Source organism: Chiroxiphia lanceolata, chromosome Z, assembly GCF_009829145.1.
Source record: "Chiroxiphia lanceolata isolate bChiLan1 chromosome Z, bChiLan1.pri, whole genome shotgun sequence".
Lineage (NCBI taxonomy): Eukaryota > Metazoa > Chordata > Aves > Passeriformes > Pipridae > Chiroxiphia > Chiroxiphia lanceolata.
Window position 1 is genome coordinate 37,387,443 of NC_045671.1, and position 24,313 is coordinate 37,411,755.

At 40.0% G+C, this 24,313-nt stretch overlaps 1 protein-coding gene and 1 long non-coding RNA gene across 3 annotated transcripts in view; both read left to right on the forward strand.

Moving 5' to 3' along the window:
* NTRK2 (neurotrophic receptor tyrosine kinase 2) overlaps positions 1-24,313 on the forward strand; it is a 208,360-nt gene that overhangs the window by 166,836 nt on the left and 17,211 nt on the right. The gene's annotated exons all lie outside the window — the stretch shown is intronic.
* On the forward strand, positions 10,734-11,303 carry LOC116780658. The gene is made up of 3 exons (XR_004354560.1): positions 10,734-10,926; positions 11,057-11,058; positions 11,229-11,303. It is a non-coding gene; the product is annotated as an uncharacterized LOC116780658 (long non-coding RNA).

The window sequence follows — 24,313 nt, forward strand, 5'->3', positions numbered from 1 at the left end:
TGACCCCATTTCTCTTTAAAGTCTTCTGCATATTTTGTACCATGTTTTGCTATTTAAGGAGATATTCGTTATGTTCAGATTGGAAAAAGAGGTATAGGTTACTGAGCCTAAGCCTTCCACTCTTGCAGGAAGCCATGCAGTGGGAGTTAAGGATAGGAGCAATAAGAACCTGAGACCTCGTCATGCTACACGAAAAACCCCAACACTCACTAATACTTTAGCCCCTTCTATGTAAGGCACCAAACCCCATAAAAATTTCAGTCTGCCAGGGAAAAAAAGATGTCAAGAGTGTCAACAGTGTCCTAAGCCCCTAAAGAGAAACTATGCTTGGCAAAAATTCCTGAGAGATTTTAGGAAGTCAGTCACACCTGACACACAGCAGGAGGTGACAGCAATCCCCATCAGTCTTTCCTCTGAAAATTACTTGCTGAGCTGGCAAAGTGTATAACACTAGGTGGGCCCAAGCCAGCTGCGCCAGCCAGTGACATAACTGGAATTGTGTGATGCCCTTCAGAGCACATCTGGCTGTGTCACTGTCCTGAGTGCCTTAGAGCAAAGTGGAAACTGAAGCTGACCCAGAGCCAAATCATACCACAAGAGGGAAAACAAAAAGGCAGGTAACCAGTGCAAGTCCTGAAGAAAGACTTTAGTTAAATAAATGAATAAGGAGCAGCCTGCAAAACACTGACAGGGTTCTTCTCAAATGTCTCTCAGGTATACCACAAAATTGGATAGCACCAGTCTTGTGTTTCTGAAGCCTGGATTTCTAACTCCTGAATCACTCCTGTCCTGTCACACAGCCACTTCCGCTGAAGTGGATGCTGCAAATAAGTAGGATCCTGCTGCCAGCACTTTTCCCCAGACAGCTGTACCACAGTCTCTCTGTCCTAACAGATGCATTTTTTTTTTTAAATCAGCAATCTGAATTAACTCATGACCAATATACAACTACTTGATCACATTATTCTCCTCCCTTTCTAGCCCTTAAATCACAAGTGTATTTAGAGAAAGTATTCCTGTCCCTTATCAGACTGTTTTAGAGGGTTAAAGAAGGCACACTGTCAGGAAAAAAAGTTTCTTCGTTTTTTTCTCTTCACAGTAGCCTTCTCCAATGACTTTCAGCATGTGAAAGAGCAGTTTTGGTGTCTCTTTCTGCTACAGATATCACCTAAACTGTGAATAGTATTTTCCAAATCAGATTTTGCCCATTCTCGGATTAGAGGTACTAATGAGGTGTAATGAAAACATGCTGCACAGTGCGTCACAGACTTGCATAGGCTGTGTCATTGGCATGTGGTCACTGTGTTGTCAAACAGTGCCTTGGGCCTCTCTCATCTTCCATTCCTTCCAAATGAAGAACATCCTTTTTTTTTTTTTTTAAACTTTTTGGTTTCAATCTCTCAGTAAATGACTTTGCAGTTCATACTGGCACATTTTGTACCTCTAGTGATTGAGAAAGACTATTGTTTCTCTTTTATTTTTAACTTCTTTGAGGGGTGCCTTTTTTTTTTTTTCTTTAAATTAAAATTCAGGTCTTGTCCAATTTGGTGATGAGTAAGGAAATAAACAAACAGAATCATGGTACCAAAAAGTAAACAGCTGAGGAAGTGGGAGAGGTTTGTAAGGAAGTTTCCTAAATTTTTGTAGCTTTTTTTCTTAATGTTTTTCTGATAATTTCTGTTTAATGTTAATGTTAAATGAGTATTGGGAGGAAAGATGTCTTTTAAAACATAGAGTCACCATATATTTTCAGTTAAAACAGAAGTTATTGCACTCCTTAGCCTCTCAGGTAGACTTCCAGAAAAACTAAGAGTTACACAATTTGCTATTCCAGGCCAATTTTAAAAATTCATAGATTCTGGACCTTTTTGCTACATAAAAAAGATTGAAACCCCTTTTGAGAAACCATTTTGATGCTTGTGAGTGTTAAAGTCCTCAGCAAACAGTTCTGATTCTGATCTTCGCTTATCAAGGCCAGAGTAGCAGTTTGAAGAACAGTGAAATAACATTAGTGTTAAAGGAGTGAAATGGCAAAGAGTATCTTGCCGACTAGCCATAGCCCTTTCTTCATGTGTGAACCTAATATTGTAGAGTGCTGTATTTTTGGCAACTGCATAATACACTTTTCTGGTGATACTCTATATAGAACATTTTCTAAAAAGTAGGGCTAGTAAAATAATCACCAGAGAGTGGTCTCACTTAAACTTTTTCCAGTACCAAATGTCTATTTGCAAAGAGAATTAATGCATGACAGCAAGGGGCTAAGAACACAAAAGGCTGGTTTATCATTATTTGGGCTGTAACTAACCAGGCAAACACCATGATACAGATGTTTACAGTGAGGAACAACTGTCTATTCCAAAAGGGCAATAGCAGCAAACACCTTCAGGTCTCAACTGTCACTGCAGAGATGAATACCTATGTGTGGGAGTTTGGAGGAGGCTACACTAAAGAAAACAAGAAAGAGTTATTGGGAAGTCAAGCAGCTTGTCAAGGCATCCTCGTAGGTGTGTGTATTGAATTGTCACAGTTTGAAGGCACAGTTTGAAGGCTTTTTATTAGCTGCTATTTTTGCATCCATTGCTCTAAAGGAAATTATCTGCTTCCCTACATGGACTTCTCGGCTTTCCTCCTCCGTCAGAGGCTCATTGCATCATGTGTGGTGCTGGGGAGGACAGAGGGTTCCAGCAGCCCTGGAGGACGTGCACAGATGATTTCATGCAACTGGAAACAATACAGGAAATAATAGGCCAGCTCGAGAGATGTAAATCCAAACCAACTGCCTGAAAATCAGTGCAGTAGCTCTGAAGTTAAAGTAATATAATCACAAGAAGAATTAGGCCTGATGATTTTAGAGGGCTTCCTAAAGGTCACCACAATGTCATCATTTAGAAACTTGTATGCACCAGGACATGACATTATCCTGATGAAAAAGAATTAGCACCATGGCTTAATGCCTGTTACTACTTGCCCATGCCAGAGTATATTCTGTGGCATGCAGGAGGCATGCTCTTTCCCCAGCTTTTACTTACACGACTTTAACTGCTGGTGTTTTACCTGGAATTGCAGTTGTCTAACCTGCTCAGTTCTTCACAGAAAACCCAATTTCAGCTTTGTCTCAAGGCAGTACAGTTCCATCTTTTTTAGCATAGTTGTAGATGTAGTCACCTCCTAAGTGAAGTTTTCTCATCCTCTTCACACCAGGGTCATTGGTCCTACTTACAGTTCCGTTTCCATCTGTTTTCACTGACACAGATCCTGGGAGGGGAGTCCAAGAAAGTTTTCCATATTACTGTTAGGAGAAGGAACATCAGATGTCCAACATATGTAGTATGCTGTATTTAACAGTGAGGTCTTATTAACATCCGTCTTGCAGGATTAATGACAGGTTAGTAATACAGAAAGTGAGATTTTTAACTGGGAGGTTGTGACATATTTCACTTTGCCAGATTTAAGGCCCCTTTCCCAGGAAATGTGCAAATGGGAAGACAGTTTCATAGCTTCTGGAGTATATTCTCCTTCAGTCTGTGAGATCAAAGAGTGTAAAGAGGGCAGAAACAAAAACCTGTAATAACGAGGTTGAAAAATGAAGCTGATTAAAAGACAATCTAAAGAAAGAGTGACCTTGCTCTGTGACCAGTTACTTGATTACCCATTGAATTTCAGTGCCTAATTATTCCTTTGTAAATCTACCCCCATTAGATTTACACCAATGTGGCTCTCATGCAGGATGTCAAGAAATAGGTTCATCTTGAGGAAAAAAGTTCAACCCAGGAGGCAGTACCTAGAAATAAATGTTATGCAGAAATCCTGTTTAACTACACTGTAGTTAAAAGTGTTGAATGTATGTCAACCAAAATATCAAATTGTTTTGAAATTTTCAAATGGAAATTTTTCCCTGTGTTTGCTTCTGCTAAAAGCATTGCAAATTTACTGTTTGATCCTGTTTTGGTTATAAAACAGATATTAGAGTTTTCAAATTCATGGAAATTTTGGGTTTCCTACACGATTGTTAAAGCATTTTAATGGTGTGGTTCTCAGCTGGGTTACTCCTGCAGTATGCAGCTGATAAGAGCCTTAGGATCCACATGTATGCCTATAGGATAACAGGAAGTTTGCACAGTCAGCGTCACCAGTGGCTGACACAAGCTTTTCTGTTGAGAGGCTCTTAGCACAGATGTTCATTAACTTAAAAAGTCCTTTTAAAATTATACATACAAAACTGAATCATTCTCAAAAATAACCACACATATGGATATAAATTGCAGGAAAGCAGTGATTCACTCATTGAAATTAGCCTTAGGAACTGTAATTTGGAGAGCTTTGCAGAACTCTGATCGTAATCATCCCATTCCATTAAGTAGCAGCACAGCTCTACAAAGCTATTTTTTGCAGGTGCTGAAACAATTTAACCGTTGTTTGATGATTAGCACATAAGAGAGCCATGTCCTCAATCCCATCCCTGTTCACAATTTGCTGGATTGTACTTGGAGTATTGGTAGAGGCTATTTCCATTGAGTTTACTAGAGTCAATGCTTTGTCCAGGGTTTTAGAAAGTGAAAAGTTTATGGGCAGCTTTTTCTACAGACCAGGCAAGAGAAACAATGAATTAATTTCTGTAGTTTTTTCTTTTTGGGCGTTTGTGCAGACTAATAATGCCTTTTAGTAATTATGGAGAGGAACCACGTGTAAATACTGGAGATACTGTACTGTAGTGCAACAGAATGTCACTTTTGTCAGGAAAGCTGGAAAGCAAATTAAGCAACTCCAAAGGTTAGCAGCTGAAACTGTTGACTATTTGATGTGTGATGTACACAGTATGAGGAAAAGATGATGTGGGAACAAAATGAGTAAAAGATCTCTGGGACCACAGTCAGAAACCTGAGCAGCAGCTCTTGGCTTCTGTGCAGAGTAGTGGTGCACTCTGTGCAGCCGTTCCATTGCCCCACTGATGGTGGGGACAGCACAGAAAGACCACCCAGGGGGAGCAGGACTTAAACTGGACTTCTCCTTTGATGTCTGGTCACAGAATCAGCTCCCAGCAGAGTCTTTGCAGACTTCCAGCTGGAAGGTTTTCTTATGCAAATAGCCTCTCTCCTTACACTAGAAAAGCAGTTGCTAGGCAGTTTTCCTAAATATGCATTTTTTACCCTGGGCCTGAAGAACAATGGCACTCTTTTGACTCACAGAACTCAGGAAGCATGGGAAGGAAGAACTACACAATTAGACTGTGAAGTGCTATGTGTAACAAGACTGGATGAAGAAGATGAGAGGACAGCACCAGCTAGGAATAGAGCAGAGCCTACAAACCTGGCTATGTAGATTCATGTGTGCATAGCAAAGAGCTGCTGGTGGTGATGAAAATGAGGAAGCCTTGTTTGATACTGCAGATCATTTAGATGTTCACTGTCCTCTGAGTCCTTTGTCTGTCTGATGGAACAGCATGGAATGGAAGGAAAGGAAGACTTGGGTCAATCTGAGGCTATTGGCATCAGTGACAGAGAACATGGAGACAGAGAACCTACGCTTTAGATTACCTATGTAGCTGTAACACATATGCCTTTGTGAAGTCTTTTCAATACCAGACATGATGAACAGTAACAAAGTTTTTGACAAGTTGTCAGGAACAGCTCTCCGAGTTTCCCAAAAGGTGAGGGCCCTAGAAATTTACTGATACTGCATCTTGCAGTTTCAGTAACTTTGTAATTAGACTTCAGAGATAACTTGTTTTTGCATTAATCTAGTCTTACATGAAATGGAGCCAAAACACCTATAAAATCTGTCAAGCTTATTGCTGTGGCCTAACTTTCAGAAGAGATGAAGGCCTGATTTAAGGTGCATGAGGGAATATTCATCTGATACCAAGGACAGGTATAAAAGAGTTAGAAAGATTGTGGTGACTCAAATGCTTCTGTCTCCATCAGGTGGATAAACAAACCTGCAAAAGAAAAGCCACATGAGTGAGAAGTAACTTCATTCTTCCCAGTGTGCTGAAATGCTTTCAAGAAAAATACTTAGCCTACTCTTGAAAAGTTACTATTTATTTGACCCCTAAAAATATCCTTGTAACACTGCTGTCGAGTCCTTGAGGATTTGATGAGCTTGCATTAAATTTGATTTACAGTCGGATCCTACTTCTCTTCCACTTTATTTCATCCAGGGCTTTATATTGCCACAGTGGTGTCTTAGATGTTTGGACTGGGAGCAGAGTCAGACCCATTGAAATGCTCAGATAGAGGCGATGCAAATGAAGTTTTAAAACTATTACTTTATTTAGTCTTATATTTGTGTAGTTCTCTGAAGACATATAAAATTTATATTTTCGGCTTTCAAGCAATTTCCCAACATGTATGTGCTGCGCTGGTCAGAAGTTTAACAGTCTGAGTAGATAAGCCGTAGTTTAACACCTATGAAAACACTTGAACTTAATTGAAGTTACATCTCCTGTCTTTGCGGATCAATGTAGTTAGCTTTTAGTTGGTATTTTAACTCTTGATTTGACATGTAATCATCATGCTTTTAATTTGCTGTGGCATTTTTTCCTTTGTGACAATTTTGAGGAAAGACTGTTTGAATTTGATTTTGTTTACAGTGCTACATTCCTGTATGCATTATGTGCTGAGGAACTCTGAAAGTAATAGTGCTTTTTGAGATTAATCTGAGTTTGTCTAAATCACCCTATTCAGAGTTGAATCATGAAGACCAGTGATGTGGCAGGCCCCCAGGTCAGAGAAGCAACTAATGAGAGATTTTCAAGAATCTGTATCCTTGCTGATGTAGCAAGTTCAGACCAAACCATTTCCAGCAACATTCCAGAAAATACATGTGGTGCCATTGTTTTCCATGCCAGAAATGCTACAACATTGGTTGCTCTAATTACTAAAATAAATCCTTACTTCAGTCACTTCCCTACAGGCTAAGTCAGAGGAAGCTTAAATTCTTACACTTAAACAAGCAAATAATTGCTGGATTCTATAAGGTATCTTTGCTTTCCTGGACCATATTGCTAATGGCAAGAGTTGTGAACAAGAAATATAATAGGGCAAGATGTATAAATAACCAAGAAGCTAAAGAACAATTCAAGCAAAAGGTCATTGCTGCCTCAGGAGCAAATAAATATGCACTGCCATGACTGCGAGTGTATGATAGAATTTTGTAAGTGAAAGCAACAGAGCACAAAGAAACCCAACTACTTTAAAGGTAGAGGTGGAAGAAGTTTAAATGATATGCACCTATGATACTTGGTCCTCATGAAACCCTGTGTAGTCCTCTGTTCCACATAGCTGCATTCAAGGTTTTCTGTATAACTGCAAGTTCCAGAAGTGAACATTTTAAAATTAATGTTATTTCAATTATTCACATAATCACGTGTTTAGAAGCCCTGACCGTGAGGAAGACCTATGGTACAAGACTTTTGATAATAGTGTATAAGGCTGCAGATCTATATCTACAAAAAATAATAATTCTTTGTAATAAAGGAGTACATAATGAAAATAAAACAGATTAAAAGCCATTTAGAGATAAAGGAACCTTGAGACTGCAATGCTGTAAAGCACAAAATACTGGTTTTTTTCTTTTGCTGGTGAAAATTACTGTGACCTAACCAGTTAGTTTTGTAGCCTATACAATTTTTATAGAAGACAGAAAGACATTGATACATATTCAAAGAATGTAAACTTGTCTACCTTCGAGACCAATAAGCAAACTGACATTGATATCACTGAACCAGGATTTTTACTTTTATTAATTGCAGATTTGTAATGGCTTTATATCTGATTTCACTTCTGTGTTCACTGCTGAATCTAAGGGGTGGGGAAAAAAAATCACATCAGCTGTGATCCAATCCTTGCATAGCACAGCATGACGCAAACCAATGTTTTGCTGGAAACGTAAGCTGATGGGGGGTTCAACTGATATGCAAAATGTGATGCAATCTGAGCCTCCCTTAAGGAATTATTTTATAACTTCATGTAGTCCCTTCCAAGGCATGTGTGAAGAAAGTCCTTCAGATTATTTTATCACCTGCAAGATTGTCTTCGTAAATCTGGATTAAATGGTGTACACAGAAAGGGAGAAATTTTATCAGAGTGAAGAAATCACTCTCGTTTTCTTTCTCTTTTTCTTTTTTTTTCTGGTAGAATTTTAAGAAGATAAAGAACTGTTCATTCAATATGTTGTCAGATATTCTTTGATAACACATCAATGTTGCAATTATTTCAGAGCCAGTATAAATATTACGGGGGGCGAAGGGGGAAAGAGATAAATGAGTGACAGTCCTGATGATTACAAATCATTCGTCCTAATGTTTCTGTCATCTACGTTCCTCATACTGCCTCAGCCCAGGCCCACAAAATAAAATTGTGATGTTATCTGGAGAATATGGATTCTTTCCAGATTGATTTACCAGATGCCTGTCACCACCAAGTCTTTTTGAAAGGCTAACTGATAGGCTGGGCTTTTTGCAAATTACTGCTCTGTATGCAGTCCTTTTGCAGTGTTATTTTCTGATGGAGAGATTTAGTGCAGCATACTGGCTGGCACTATCCGTGTAGGAGATTTTTCTTGCTTATGAGCTAAGCAAAGGGCAGGGCCTGCGTTCTTGGCAGACTGTCCTAAGCATGAGCTGTTTGTTTTCTGGATTCAACAAGCAGAGTCTTAAATCATCTTTAGCAAAGCAAGACACAGAGAAAAAAGAGAGATCAAAATAGAGCTAAATATGTCATAGTTTTGGCAGCACATCTCGTCTTGTCTTCTAGATTGAAAGCACCAATGAAAAAGGGAATTTTGAAGTTTTCAGTTGCGTGACTTTTCCATGCTCCATGAGTATCCTCATATATTCTTAGGTTGGTGTCTCATGCCATATCAGCCATTTTTAGAGAAAAGAATCTAATGTTGAATACTTGTGTGGGAAGAGCATAGCTGTGTTACAGTAAAGGTCAATGCCAATACAGAGTGAGTGGAATATGTCTCTGAGCAGAAAACAAATAGATACTACTTGAATCTGCAAAATAGAGCTTAGATATTGTTTAAGATATATAGGCCCAAGATTGCCATTTTCTTCAAAGGGAATTCTGTTGAAAGTAATTAAAAATCCATCTTGCAGAATTCTATCAGTGGGTTTGGAGCTTGCATATGCCCACATATTCAGTATTAACCTTGTTTTCTGTCTCGATCAACTTTAGTTAGAATAAAACACTAAATAAAAAAGGAGAAAACTGAAAGCTATGCTGTATACTACACACATTAAAAAGTTCTTCAAATACAGATTTAAGCAGAGCTAAAATGGCATAAACTAGAAAATGCAAATGAGTGTCACAGAGAGGTTTATACAACTTCACTGTAGATTGTGAGATGGAAGGTATGTCTCGTCTGCAGACACTGCTAGCTCAAGAACTGTGACATGAGCTTGATTCAGACTGCAAAGCTATTCAGAAGCAGGATGAATATTCCTTTTCTGGGCATACACTTCTTTGTGCTACTCATAAAGTCCAAGCTAGCTGCCTTAAAGGTAGCTTGTGTTTATATGTACTCAGTTATGTCATTAGGGATATGGAAAACAGCATTATGTTAATTAGCACAATCAGAAAAAAAAGATATGTAAATAACACTTCTTTCCTTAGTTATTCCTTTTAATCTGGCAGTATTTTACATTTTAATAGATTTCTTTAAGATGAAAGACAGGAAAAATAGAAAACAAAAAAGGAATAGGTCTGGATCTGTTTAGCCTTTGGATTACATAAATAGGCAATTAGTCTGCACCTGTAGTTAAATAACTTCCCATTGTAAGTACAGTTCACAGGGGTATTGATGGATTTAAAAGTTTCCTGAGATTCTCAGAATTCCTGGCTTTAAAATAATTGAGAACTCAAAATTTTGGGGGTACCTCTTTTCTTATTGACCTTCTGCTGCTGCTTTTTCAGCCTTTCTACTCTGAAAAATAGAGAGAATTAGTGGTTAGGATCAGCTTAAGAATTGGGGAAATGTGGATTTTCTTTAAATAGAGGTGCAGAAAGTAGATAGAAGTTGTATCCCTAAATCACAGGAGAAAGTGAGGAGCAATAGGTTGCAAGACTATTGGTGTTTTCACCTCATAAAGGACACTGGAAGTAAGCAAAAACACTGAAGAAGGAAAGGCTAATGGACAAACAGGGATAGAGTGAAAAGTGCCAAAAAGCATTTCAGATTGACTTTGAAAAGAATACTAAAATAAACAAGAGAAGTTTATATTAACAGTCTCTTGACTGTTTAAATGTCAAGAGTATGAGAAGGAAAGTATTGCCACTACAGACATGATGATGTGGGAAGGACAGTTAGTTTGGCCTGGAAGCAAAATTTATTCTTAACATCAGGTCTTGAAAGGAGAGTGATAAATATGAAGATATAGGCAAAGTGACCAATGGGACTAAGAACATGTGAAAGCTAAACCCAGAGCAGGTATAGAGAAGAGATCCTCAAGGAGTGAGGTACAATGACAGCCTGTTTTATGATTGGAGACAAAGAGGTCAGTGAACTCTTCGAATAGCATGAACCAGCCCTGATGCCTAAAGTAGAGGTCCTGCTCTCCTGTTGGTCTTGACAGCTAATTTCTGCATCATCTGCTTTTCTGCACCAGCACAGGTGTTTCTGCAGCCATTGAAATAACTTCGTTAATTAAACAATCCATCTGAAAAACAAGCATTTTTTTTTCCCCTGGTTGCAGAGTAGACAGAATACTTCTCCAAACCGAAGCACAGTACAAGGGCATTCCTGATTAAGATCTTTGTTGAAGGATAGTCTAAAGGAACTGTGCTATATGAGTGCATCAAAAGAATAAAATAAACATGAGGGATGAAAGAATTTAAGCAAGAGACTTGAAAAGATTTCTCTCAGAGGAATGGGGTTCTTTGACAGCCTGTGAACTGGGAAGAAAATTGTCCCTTTCGAGGGGTTTCTGGGGGGTCACTGCCGGCCACTCTGTGAAGGTTTTCGGGGCTGGAATCATCCCCTCGCCGCCCTCGTGGCAGGGACAGGCGCTGGAGGTACTTAAGCCAGGAGACAGAGACCACGCAGCACGCAGGAGTCCAGCAGCGAAGAAGCGGCTTTATTCAAATTTCCCGCAGCTTATAAGGGCTGCTGGGCCAAAGCGGATTGGCCATTTGGCTAGCCAATGCAAGGAGACAGTATAATAACTATGGCAACACAGAAACCAATGGTAGACAAGTGAATTAACAGCTTCCAAACCCTGACAGTACTGTCCAATTTATGAAGAGAATGATTTGATGTAGATGAATTGTACGATAGGGTACAAGAGGACCACAGGACTCAGTGTGCCCCATGTAATTCTTAGCAGGTACCTTGAAGCATATAAAGAACCAAAACTCCTGATAGTGTCAGAAGTATTTGGTTCCTCAGAGTGCCAGCATGAGTAGCAATTTGAAGCATAGATATTTTATTTTGTCTAGATCAATTTACTCCATCTTTAGTTTGCACTGAATATGCAAAGTAGAGTTTCTAGTATTTATGAAAGACAGTTCACAGTGGCTGATTTTTCATGGCAAGGAAAAAGTTTTGAAAATAAATATTTCTTATTTATGAAAATACTTGCCAATAGTTCTGCAGCTCTTATTTGGAACTTCTTATCTTCTCTAACTGTATACAAAAGTACACACACAACAGAAAATCAGGCCTGACTGTATCTTGTCTATGAACAGGGAAAACCTGTTCTTTAATTCCTCATGCAGTCTTCCCACCCTTGATTTTGGTTAGGTTTAATTAGACTTTAACCCTCAATGTTCCAGGCAGGTTGGCTTCCAGTTCTACAGATGCTTCTGTTTGACCATGGCTGAAGGAAATATTGCTTTGACCTTGTTTCCCCGTATCCTGCATTTGTTATTAGTTAAAGTCAGAAGAAGATCTTAAAGGATGAAAACATGTAAATAGATCTGCTCTGCTCCAGCTATATCTGCTTTCTATTGTCTTCACATTTTCTTTTTTGTTGTTGTTTTTTTTCAAGATGGGTGACAATCAAGCTTTCCTTTTCAGCCTCTGCCCATCTCAGAACATGAATGGCTTCTGTCGGTGACAAGGTTTATTGTGGCCCTGGTTCAGTGAGGTGGAAGCTCACTTTAGGTCAAAAAACTACAGCTTCACCTGCAAAGTGGAACACTGGGGCTTCCAACCTGGATTGTGCTGGATTCTCCCTGGAGTTTTAATATATAGCAGATTCATCACATTCATTATTGTATATTATATGCCATGCTCCGAACTTCTTTCACAGAGAGCACAAAGCCATTACAGCCTTAGCCACTTTGGAGCATTCAATTTCCAAAAGTCTGTTCAAGTTCTGGAGGTTACCAATGCAATGATGAAGTCCAGCAACCCAACACTGATACGACAAACAGGACACTCAGTCAGGCAATCTTCCTCAATCTTGCATGGTGGAGATAGGGAAATGGATAAAGGCTAATTTTTCTAATGGATGTAACACCAGAAGATGTAATAAAACAAACCTATACCTGTTGTTCCCAAAAGGTGAATGGTATTTTTCTCTCAATCCACCTTCTCAGTAGCTTCCACAACTTCTAGAAAAAAATAGAAAAAAAAATTAGTCCTTAGAAAGGGACTAATGGAAGTTGCCTTGTTCACTTAATGGTTCATTCTTTCTTCTATTGCTGAGACTGGGACCCTGCATTTTTTTGGTCTTGCACTTCATTGGGAGCCTTGAATAGCAGGAAACACAAGTCACAGAGGGGCTACAGAAATTTTGCTCCACCTTGAAATCCCAGAGACTATCACTCTGCAACTGTAATTTTAATTATATAGGATGATTCTGTGCCTTTTAAAGAGCAACTACTCAGAATTTAAAAGGAGTCTGGAGACTTCTGGGGACAGGCAAGTTAGATTATAGTTATTACCAGACAGCTATTTCAAGATTACTACTCTCTGAATTAGCAATCCCCCACCCCCATGAAACACAAACAAAACAATGAGTTTACTTGTCCTTCCAAAATTCTTTTGGTGTTCAGCTTGTAACTTCCAATTTGCAGCCCTTCACCTCAACACTTTCTCTGTAGGAAAAAACCTGATCTTTAAAGTTTCCAGTATGTCAGATTAAGGTCCTGAAATTTTTGATGTGTAAATGCTAAAATTGTTTCTTGCATGTGCATGAGAGTGAACTGGGGAAGGGAGGCATTGGGAGAGTGGGGGGGGGTATGCATAACTAAATCTGTGTTGTTTTTTTCCTATTTTGTGAAACTCCACCTGGAGTGCTGCACCCAGCTCTGGGGCCCTGTAACTAAAAGGGCTACAAGAGAGCTGAAGAGGGACTTTTTACAAGCACAGGTAGTGATAGGACAAGGGGAAATGTCTTTAAACTGAAAGAGGGTAGGTTTAATTTAGATATTAGGAAGAAATTCTTTACTGTGTGGGTGGCGAGGCACTGAACAGGTTGCCCAGCGAAGTTGTGGATACCCCATCCCTGGAAATGTTCAAGGCCAGATTGGATGGGGCTTTGAGCAGTCTGGTCTAGTGGAAGTTGTCCCTGCCCATGGCAAGGGGATTGGAACTATATGATCTTTAAGGTCCTGTTAAAACATAACCATTCTATGATGATGATGTATGGGAGTAGGTTGCTAAACACTTCCTGACATAAAAGGTTCCCCTAGCCTCCTCTGCTGCATTGCTTAAGGCTGAGCTTGCATGACTGCCCAAGACACTCCAGCATACTGCTGAGAAGGGCTTGGCTCCCACAGTAGTATGTGGAGAAACTTGAGCTGTGTTCCCTCCTGCTACAGCTCTGCCATTGTATTCCTGTCAAGGCAGCATATTCTCCTCCTGGGCATTCCACAAGTAGGATGAGCATCTATTCTTCTGAAAGTCAGCAAAAAGGCAACATATTTGCAGTAACTGCTGTGCCAGTACTTGGTCCCAGTGCCGGCCCATTCTACATTCTTTTAGTATAGTAGTTCCAGGACAGCCTTGTTAATCTGGTAAATGAGGAACCAGGTGTCTGTGCTGCAGTTTGAACCTTCCATGGTCAAATGTAATTTCTGATACATTGCAGGGAACTGTTGTGTTTGGATAAAATTAGATGTGGAAGGAGTTAGCCAGGTGTCCACATACACACCGACTAGTGAGATTAAGAAGTAATATTTAACAGCTCCCTCATTTGCTGAACACAGTCTAGCAAATGTACAGAATTAAAAAGACATTCTGTGGAAAAACATTATTAGATCCTGTAATTAAAAATGTTTTCCATAATGTGTATTTAGATTCCTAATAGTGCTGGAATCTTTCACTCCGGAGCAAAAAAAACCCGTTATACATCATATACGTGATATAAAAATATTTATATAGAAATGATACAGTTGTAAACATGTGAGCAGTTGCAGTGATGAATTATATTCAGAAATGCTTCTGCCTTTATCCACGACACGTAAGTGTTGTTGCCCACTCAGAAGCCCAACTCCTCAGGACTTTTTGTAAAATGCCAAAGATCTTCAAACATTTCATTATGTTATAATTCAACATGCAAGGGAGATTTTGTATTTCCATACCAAATGAAAGGTTTAACCCACTGATGCAAAATACACACGGTACATAAAAATAAGCAACAAAGTGCAAACTGGGCCCATCTTCAAAATTAAGACATTTCATAGATACATCAGGCTCTCCATTTTGACCTAATTTTCTCTGACTAGGCAGATACTCTCCTGACTTGCCCAAGCCAGCCCAATATGCATGTACGTCTCCAGCCTTTGTAAGAAATGACTGAGCCTGTTCTTAAATGTAAATCACATTTGCTTGTAAGCTATCTGCCCTATCGTTGGCCATTTTTGAGGGCATTTTCGTATGCTGTGCCAGAATGTATGATCTCAGGATATGGGATGTTAGGGTTTATTCCTGACAGTTTCCAGTACTATCTGTATATGAACCAGTTCATGGATTTGTCTCATCTTTGTTTGCACCTGCTAGTACTGTCTACATTCATAACTGTGGCAGCAAGTTCCAGAATTCTAGTACCCATCATGTAAAAAAGTGCTTTCATCTGTTCTGAATTTATTTCTTACTAATTTTGTTGAGTATTCTCTTGTTACAGTATTTGAGACTTTGTTAATAACAATTCTGCAGTTGTTCCTGATTGACCTCAGTTTATCCATCACTTTAACGAGTTCGTAAACCTCAACCTAAGTTTAGTTCTCCTATTCTGTGCCTCTCCGGTTACATTATATCCTCCTCAAGCTGTGAAGACCACAACTGCACACTAAAGTCATGTAAAGGCCATGGCTTTGTAATGTGGTAGAATTATGCCCTGTGCCACGTTGTTGGTACTTGTTCTGGTGATGCTCAGTGTCTTGAGTTTTTCTGGTAGATGTTTCTCACTGATCTGTTGGTATTGGAGATGGCTCCAAAACCTCCTTCCCAATTTGTAGCTGCCAGTGCAGAGTGTAAACATAGGTTACTAGTTATTGCACCTGTTTATCATGCACTTAGTTAACTACATTAAGCTCATCTGCTGCCTGTTCTCTCAGTTTAAAAAGCCTCTTCGAAAACTTAGTATCACCCTGTTACTTGTACTAATTGACAATGCCTTCCCATCTTTGGGCCATTGAAGATGTTGAATGTAGCTGATCCTAACACTGACCTCTGGGGACTCCACTAGTGCTTCCTCTCTGTCCTGAGAAGTCTTGAAGTCCTCCTGTCCTCCTTTCTGCTTCTTGTCCTGTAACTAGCCTTCAGTCCATTAAAAGGCCTTTGCAGCAGGTTTGTTTTTTTTAATAACCTTTGATGTAGAGCCTTATCAAAGATGTTTTGAAAATCCACATATGCTTTGTCTGCTGTATCACTTTTGTTCACATTCATCACATGCACCACCACTGGGCTGGTAGAGTGGGATCCCTTTCTACAGAAGGTTTTCTTTCACACTCTGCTCAGAAGGATACAGACAGACTGTTTATGTCCATGCATCAGCTCTCTCCCATAGCTGCTCTTTTTAATGATAGTCAGTTTCCTGCCGTTTCCCACCTGCATACCTTCAAATTCAGGTGAATGTCATTTAGTCCTGGTGATGTTAACCAGCTTCTCTCTTTGCTTGAAAAAACATTTTCCTTCCTGTAATCCTCTAACATTTTCTGTTTCAAACCTTATTTTCTATTAAATAAAATCACTCTTAAGTTGCATTAAAGGGGTGGCTTACACAAATGCTGTAAACTCTGTAAAAAAGTTCTCTCTCTTAGATTAGGCGTTCTTATGTCTTGCAAATACTCCTTCTGCACTTCTTCAGCTTTTATGTACCAGTTTGTGCTGTAGTAGCAGATCATGTGTGATAGACCTAGCGTGTTGAAATTTATAATGGGGTGGTCCTCTTCCTTTTCAAGTCAATGGCAAGATCAGGTGCAAGACAACATTAAGTGCCTGAAAGAAAAAATCCAAGCAGAAGTCTCTTTTTGCTGGTCTTAGCTAAAGAGGAAATATATCTGTGGGAAGACAGTTGAGCTGTCCTTTGTTGTCATGTCTAAGACCTGTCTCACTGTACTCCTCAGCCTGTGCTGCAGTAGATCCCCCTGTTTCACAGGAATACCAAGTAGTACCTTTGTTGGGTGTCCAGAGAACTTCAGCTTCTAAACCCTGCAGCGTTTCATGGCTTAGCAAGTTTTCACTTGTATCGGAAGCAAATTTTCAGTATTAAGCTGGTTGTTCAAGTGGTTGGGACAGCACAGGAGAGCTGAAACATTTGTTATGTCCCTCGCATGGGTCTGCCTGGGATATAAACAGCTCCATCTAGTCTTCAGAAAAGTGCTGACCCAGTGAAGTCTTCCCTGTTTTGTTTGTATGTTTTTGGGAGCATGCCAGTTTTATTGACCTTCTGAGGGCTCCCTTCATGAATAAATCATATCATAGGGAGCTCTGCTTAGAAAAACTACACACAAGGACATTCTCCATTGCTGGCCTGAAAGCTTACAAGAAGACTAGATGCAAGTGACAGTGTATTTCGAAGGCTGAAGTTTGGGGTTCAGATTGAAGTGTACACTCATCTTACCCTCATTATATGGCCAGCAACCTTCAGCAGACAGAACTGAGGATAAAAGTGCAATTCCCACAGCCGCACAGCCTGAAGAAGGGACCAGAATGCTTTTGCACACAGAGCTGGAGTTGAACTACATGCCAGCCCAGAAAAGGCATCAGCGCATACAGACAGTGCCACAAGTGCTTCATTTTCATGCAACTCCAGTCCAGTGGCTGCTCTGGGAAAGGGAGGCAGGGCTGAAAGGCTGGGCACAGGATCACAGCCTTATTGCCTAGACAGCAGTTTGTCTTCTGGCAGCTTGTGCCTGAGGCCCCCTCAAACCTTTTGCTCACTGAAATCAGCACTTTTTATGGCTACAAACAGTCCTTGAGATGCGTGAGTCATATTTGGGATTGTCAAAACCCCTTTGATGACATGGTATGTGCATGTATTAGGGGTATTTGATCCAGACAGTAAGTGGATGGGAGAGAGGGGCAGAAAGACACTTGAAACATTCAGAAGAAAAACATTGGTAACAGAGGGTTAACCTCGTTTTCCCGTAAATGTCTGATTTCTTATGCCCAGTATACACTCACCTTGTCCAGTGCCTTGGCAGAACAGCCCAGACCTGTTCCTGCCACAGTCAACCTTACACCTTCCCACTCCTCCACCTTTACACCTCCTCCAGCATCCCCTTCTTTGAGCTTCACCACTGGAATCCTCTCCCAAGGCTGGTGCTGCAAGTTCAGGGCATTTGGAAGGCTTGGTTTCCATGGCAGCTGGGCTCTCCTGCTTCCAGACAAGCAGCTTAGAAGGAGAAGGGAAGGAGAGCAAGAGAAAGTCATTAAATGTGCCAATTAGTATGCAGGGCCAGGCTGCGGTGGCAGCAGTAGGGGTTCCGGGGCTGCATGGCAATTAGGGGAAGATGGCTGCAGCAGGTGGGAGCTGAAGGGCAGAGTACCACACCGGATACCTACCCACTCTCTTACAGATGAGCTCTCCAGCATCATTCACACCCCACAAGCTAAATGTGGTCTGAAAATAGGGAAATCCCCTAATTTCCACTGGGCAGGAACAGGGACAAAAATTATGCATTCTGAAATTTGTGTATTTGATGACCAGCCAGGTACCATGGTGACATTCAGCTGGAGAACTGCAGAGAGGAGAATAAGAAGAGAAAGTGAAGTCAGATTAAGATTTTATGTTTTCTCTGTTGCCTCTTAGCTTGTAGCGCATGGCAGAATTCAACTAACAGAAAAGATGCAGCTTGAAGACCAGAGTGTATTTTCACGGGAACAGAGAACAGGGCTCTGCTAGACTGTGGTTTTTATACCAAGCAGCATGCTGCCCCCTCCTGTTAGAGCATCCAGTTTCTGTTGGACATAATCTTTTCCTTCATTTCTTGGCCTAGTCTGGTGGGTTTTTTAAAAAATTCTCTGTTCTCTTAAATGGTTGCAACATTTTGTCCTGGGTTGACAATATTTCAGTAAGAGCTGTCTGTATTTTATGCAGATGCACAGGAACCGTACATTTTCTGTGATGTTTCTGAGTAGACAATGCAATGTGACAATCTACCGTGGTTTAACCCCAGCTGACAACTAATTACCATGCAGGCCTATGCTCACTCCCCATCTCTGCTGGAATGGGAGGGAGAATCAGAAAGAAGTAAAACTTGTGGGTTGAGATAAGATCAATTTAATCATTGACATAAAGTAGAATATTCTAATAAATATTGTATTTAGTATTTCTATTATTAATAATATTGTTGATGTAATGAAAAGGGGAGAGAGAGAAATAAAACCTAAGGAAAGAGAGAGATTGCTCACTGCCAATGCCAGCTCATCCCTGAGGAGTGATTGGTGGCTCCCATCCAACTGCCCCAAGTTTGTATACCGAGCATGATGGTATGGAATGTTTTTTTGGCCTCTTTGGGTCAGTTGTCCTGGCTGTGCTCCCTCCCAGTTTCTTGTACACCTGCTGGCTGGCAGAGCATGGGAAACTTGAAAGTCCTTGACTCAGAGTAAGCACTACTTGGCAACATTTTCATGGCTAGGCTTCGCGAACGAAGATTTGGGAAGGCACTATCCACGTTTGCTCCAAAGGGCCACAGCAGACCTCGATGATCAGGACGGTATCTACATTCGATACCGTACTGATGGAAGCCTGTTCAATCTAAGGCGACTGAAGGCCCACACCAAGACCTTAAACCATCTTGTCCGGGAGCTGCTTTATGCTGATGGCGCCGCCCTTGTTGCCCACACAGAAGCAACCCTGCAGCGTTTAACATCCTGCTTTGCAGATGCTGCTGAGCTCTTTGGGCTGGAAGTCAGCTTAAAGAAGACAGAGGTCCTCCATCAACCTGCACCTCAGGAAGTCTTCCATCATCCCCACATCACCATTGGCCAATCAGAGCTCAGATCAGTCCAACAGTTTAATTACCTTGGTATCCACATCTCCTCGGATGGTAAGATCGACGGAGAGATAGACAACAGGTTAGCTAAGGCATATAGTGCTTTTGGAAAACTCCACAAAAGAGTATGGCGTAATAAACACTTAAAGAAAAGCACCAAGATCAGTGTTTACAAAGCCATAGTGTTGTCTACTCTCTTGTATGGTTCCGAATCATGGGTCATCTACCGCCACCACCTGCGTCTCCTAGAACACTTCCATCAACGCTGCCTCCGTACTTGGCAACAACTAAAACATCAATGTGTTATCAACATTATTCTCATATTAAATCCAAAACAAAGCACTGTACTAGATAGTAAGAAGAAAATTAACTCTATCACAGCTGAAACCAGGTCAGAGTCAGAGACTGTTAGATGGATTAATTCTGTTGTGATACAGTCATGCTAAAATATTTAATCTCTAGAAGGAAAGCATTCTAAGTACCTTTATAGGACATTGACTGCTGATATTTCAGATTTTGATTTTCTTTTAACAACTAATGACCACTTTCTCCCATCATTTCACTTTCCACAGAAAGAGTCTGCCTAGAGAAATGTCAGAAGGAGTTGCCTATTAATTGATCATTTTGTTGTTGCTTGCTTTTGTTTAGGCTGTAAGATAATCCATTCTCTTCCCAATATGTGTTTGGTCCCTATAGTATATTTTAATGCTTTACCTGGGATCCAGTTGTTTTAAGGCATGTTTCATTGATCTAGTGTGAAGCTTGGGTTTTTTGTTTTTTCTCCTGTGAATCTCTGTAAAATGTACCTTTCCTCAGTGCATATCTTGAGTATCTGAGTTGTATATGGAGCAGTTTTGAGCAGGGGAGGAATTCCTCCAGGAAGTAATAATGAAAATAATTTAGAAACCAGTGATATTGCATTGAACCACTCCTCATGCCCCTGCCAACCTCTCATGCCAAACTGCCCAGGGCTTGAAACACTCTCGGAATCCCCTGAATGTTGCATTCCCACATATTCAAGGAGGTGCCACTGTCTGCAGGAAGATGCCTTCTAAAAGCATAATGTTCCCTTCCACCTCCCAGCCCTCCAGCAGCAGCCACTGCTGAGATTTTTCTGAACAGACCTCTGTAGGTCTTTGCTTCGTTTCAGAACCCATTTAGAGGATGCACAATCCTAAAAAGCATGCAATAGAACGTGTAACCTAAATTGAGCATCAGTCACATTTTCTTTTTAATTATCTGAGTACATTTTGTGCTAAGTTTCCATTCAAACAAATCTTTCAGGAGCATCTGACTGCTTTGTTTTGCTGGGAAACACCATTTTTCTTTTTGAAATTTCTTGCTCAAAACTGTGCTCAAAATTATGAGAAAATGGTGAGTAGTTTTGCCTGATACAGAATCAAAGGCATTTCAAAACATCAGTAATTCTCAATAAGAAAAGCGCTTCTTTTTATGACCACAGTGGTTTTGTTGAATGGAATAATAAGGGTACTGTAAGTAGCCTAGGTAGAAGTTCATTTAAATTTAAATTAGTTTGAATTTATTGGGAAAGAGAAGGTTCAGGGAAGACATTCTCAGTTCAAAAGTACAAGGGGAACTTTCCTATTGCCTTGTTGATTCCTTATTCTGCTTATCCTGTCCTCTCATTCTCCTGCTTCTGATTCTTCTGAACCACAATGTATTAGCATGATAGTCAAAAATTGTTGTGATTCTTCTGTTAGTCAGTCTTTAGACTAAATACAACCATTTCTTCCTTTACAGAGATTAATTCTTCTCTCTTCTTCTTTGTATTGGCAATACAGAACAAAAGGATTTAGGCTCAGTTGCACATAGACTGCTTCTCGATACCATTGCACAGTATAAAAATATTATCCATTATTTCAGAGTACTAAAGATGATTGAATTCTAGAACCAGCATCCCACATCATGCTTATAGAAATTTGCGGCCAATCTATGTGCTGTGGTTCTAGCTTTCATTTAAATTAGAGCATTTTTCTCTTCCTTTGCATACATAATGCTATTATTATCATAATTAATATGAGCAGTGATCATATAGTGTTAACATAAAATAATAATTTTTAAATACATTTAAATCTTGAAAATAAAAACCATAAGATTTTTCCACTATATATTATATAATTATTAAAATTAATAAAATTAATTATTCAGAGATGAATTTGTGGAAAATACATTGTTGTGTTTGGCATCCATCTCAGTGCTAATAATCAGCAGAAGGTGTATAGTATTGCTTCCCTTGCTCTCCATCTGGGAGCATCATGAGCAACTGGCATGGCATGCCCTTGACGTGGTCCCACAGAGATTTCATTTTACCCTTGGTGCTAAATCATGATAACAGAATGCAAGCCTTGGACACAAATAATAAAGGTATTTACAAGTGCCTTACTTGGCGGTAGTGTATTTTAGCTCAGGCTTCTCAGAGAACTAGGGCATGGATAGTAATGGAAAAGGCTCATTGGCCCAGTGTTGGACATTCCAGAAGAGATTCCTGGTTCAAATGTACAATAACCAAAATCTGTACTTCTACTGCAAGACAGAATGTACCTGCATTAGCTGTTTTGGAGGGAACAACAATTGCATTTGTTCCTATGGTGGCAGACGTAACCTACAGAAATTGCGGCCAGTCTGTGTGCTGTGGTTCTTTCCCCAGACTTTTGCCTGAGTTTCACCTAGAGAGAGCCCAGAGGCTTACCCTGACTCCATGACTCAGTGGAAAGCCCAATTTCTGGTAGTGACAGCTGAAAAGCACAGTTTCATCAGGGCTTTTTGACAGCTGCTCACAACCTGTGAAATCCTCTAGGAAAGGCAGTGCAAAGCTGTCTCTGTGTTCTCTTACAGAAGGTAGCAGTTCTGCCTTTATTCCCTCTTTAATTCCTTCCCCATCTCTCACAGACGAAAAGCAAATGAGCAAAGGCACTGCAGTTTTGTGTCCTCCATGATGGAGAGGTGAAATTATAGTTATTATTGTTTTTCTGAGTATTGTGTTCTTTTCAGCAGTGTTCATTCTGAATATTATATTCCTTTTCCTGAAGTAGAAAAGAGTTGAGGCTTCTTGTAACTTGGCAGTGTTCTGACCATAGGATATCTTATACAGGAGGCTCTTAATGTTACTGGATATTTACTGAAATAACTGAAAGGTACATGTAGGATTAGAGCTGCAAGAGTCTTCCCAGGCTTCAGCCCATCCATAAGAGGACCACTTGCAATAAGAGCTTCATGTGGACCATAGTGCTCACTGATGGCTGCTTGTGTGCTTGCTTATTGGAGATGCTTTACAATAGAAAGCAGGCTGGGTGGTCATACATTCCTGCATGTCCTGGTTTATGATTGTGACCATTTTGCTTTTTCCTCATCTCTTTTTCACCCTCTGTGCTTTTCCCATACCCACACCTTCTTTTCTTCTATTGATATTCATCTTGATTCCTTTCCCTATTCGACAGGGTGAGGGTGTCTTGTTGTTGCTTCATTTAGTAGATGCTTCTTCATTAAAGTGCTCCTGCTGAGCATAAAGAGGCCCTTATTTGAGCAGGTGCATCAGGGGGAGTAACCCATATTAGATTCATTTAACAAGGAACATTCTCCCCTATTTTCTCTAGAGCCAAGACAGTCTTGGAAAAAATAACTTCCTTTTCCTGTTATTGTGTCCTCCTGCCGCAGGAGGACATGGACTCTGGACAGCTGTCTGACCCTAAAGAGCAAGAATTTGGGTTGCGTTTTGTTCGGGAATTGTCATACTTAATTCCTGTCTGATAGAAGCACATTCTGTATTGGCTTACATATGATATTCATTGTTATCTCTTCAAAACAGGCAAAGAAAATACATGGACCATTATTTCTGCCTTTCAAATGGCTAACTTCCACCTGACTGTTTCCATAGCTCAACAGTTTTCACAGAAAACCAGAGCCATGTTTTGCTTCCCACCAAAGATGACATTGACCGTAACAGTGAGATCTCAGTAAGACTTAAGCACCTTTACCAAATACACTGCAGTGCATCTATTATCATACTATAAATGTATATATATATAGTTTTATGTATATATACAGTAACATGTCAAAATTGAGTGGCATACATTTTGTGATGGAGTCTTCATGATCTTGAATTAATCCAGTTCCTTCACTACCTAGTTCAAGGTTCAAGCAACAGAGCACCCAGACACTCATACAGCAGTGACTATGTAAAGTGTTCAAAAGAATTGAAAAGAAAATTAAACAAGATAAATACACAGTTCAGCAACTCAGAGGGCATTAATTTACAATGTCAGTATTCACATGTAATTACCATACTAGCAAGGCAGCCTCCTTTGTCAGTATTACCTAATCAGTGATAAGCTCACTGCCAAAAATTAACATGTCATAAAATAAACATTCATTTAGGATGTCCTGGAAGGCTGGATTAATCATACAGAATGGGTCTTGCACAGTATGGTGGGTTTTCAAGCTAAAAATCATTATGGTAGGAAGAAGATTCTTTCAGGGGAGAACTTAGTGTTGCATCTGCTTTTCATTAACAGAAGTCTCTTAGCTCAATGACTGAAGTGTCTTGAAGGAGAACTGCTATCTAGCAGAGAGAAAAGGAAAATAAAATGGGACTGTAGCCAAGGCATGAGGTCAGGGCTAATGAGAACCTCAGATGGATACAGGATCGAGAGTTTTTCAGCAGAGATAACTGCAGAGGTCAGGATGCAGGATTAGGTGAAGATGGTGGCCTAATACACGAAAAGAATAAATAGATTTCCTGGCAAGAAAGCAAAGAAAATTAGATACTAAGGCCTGAAGCACATAATATTTTAATAAGAACATCGAGTGCATGTGGTAATACTCTGTGTGGATCATCCTAAAAGTGCCCAGAGTATTATAAAGTAGCATGACTTTAAAAGGAAATGCAGGCTTTATGAAAC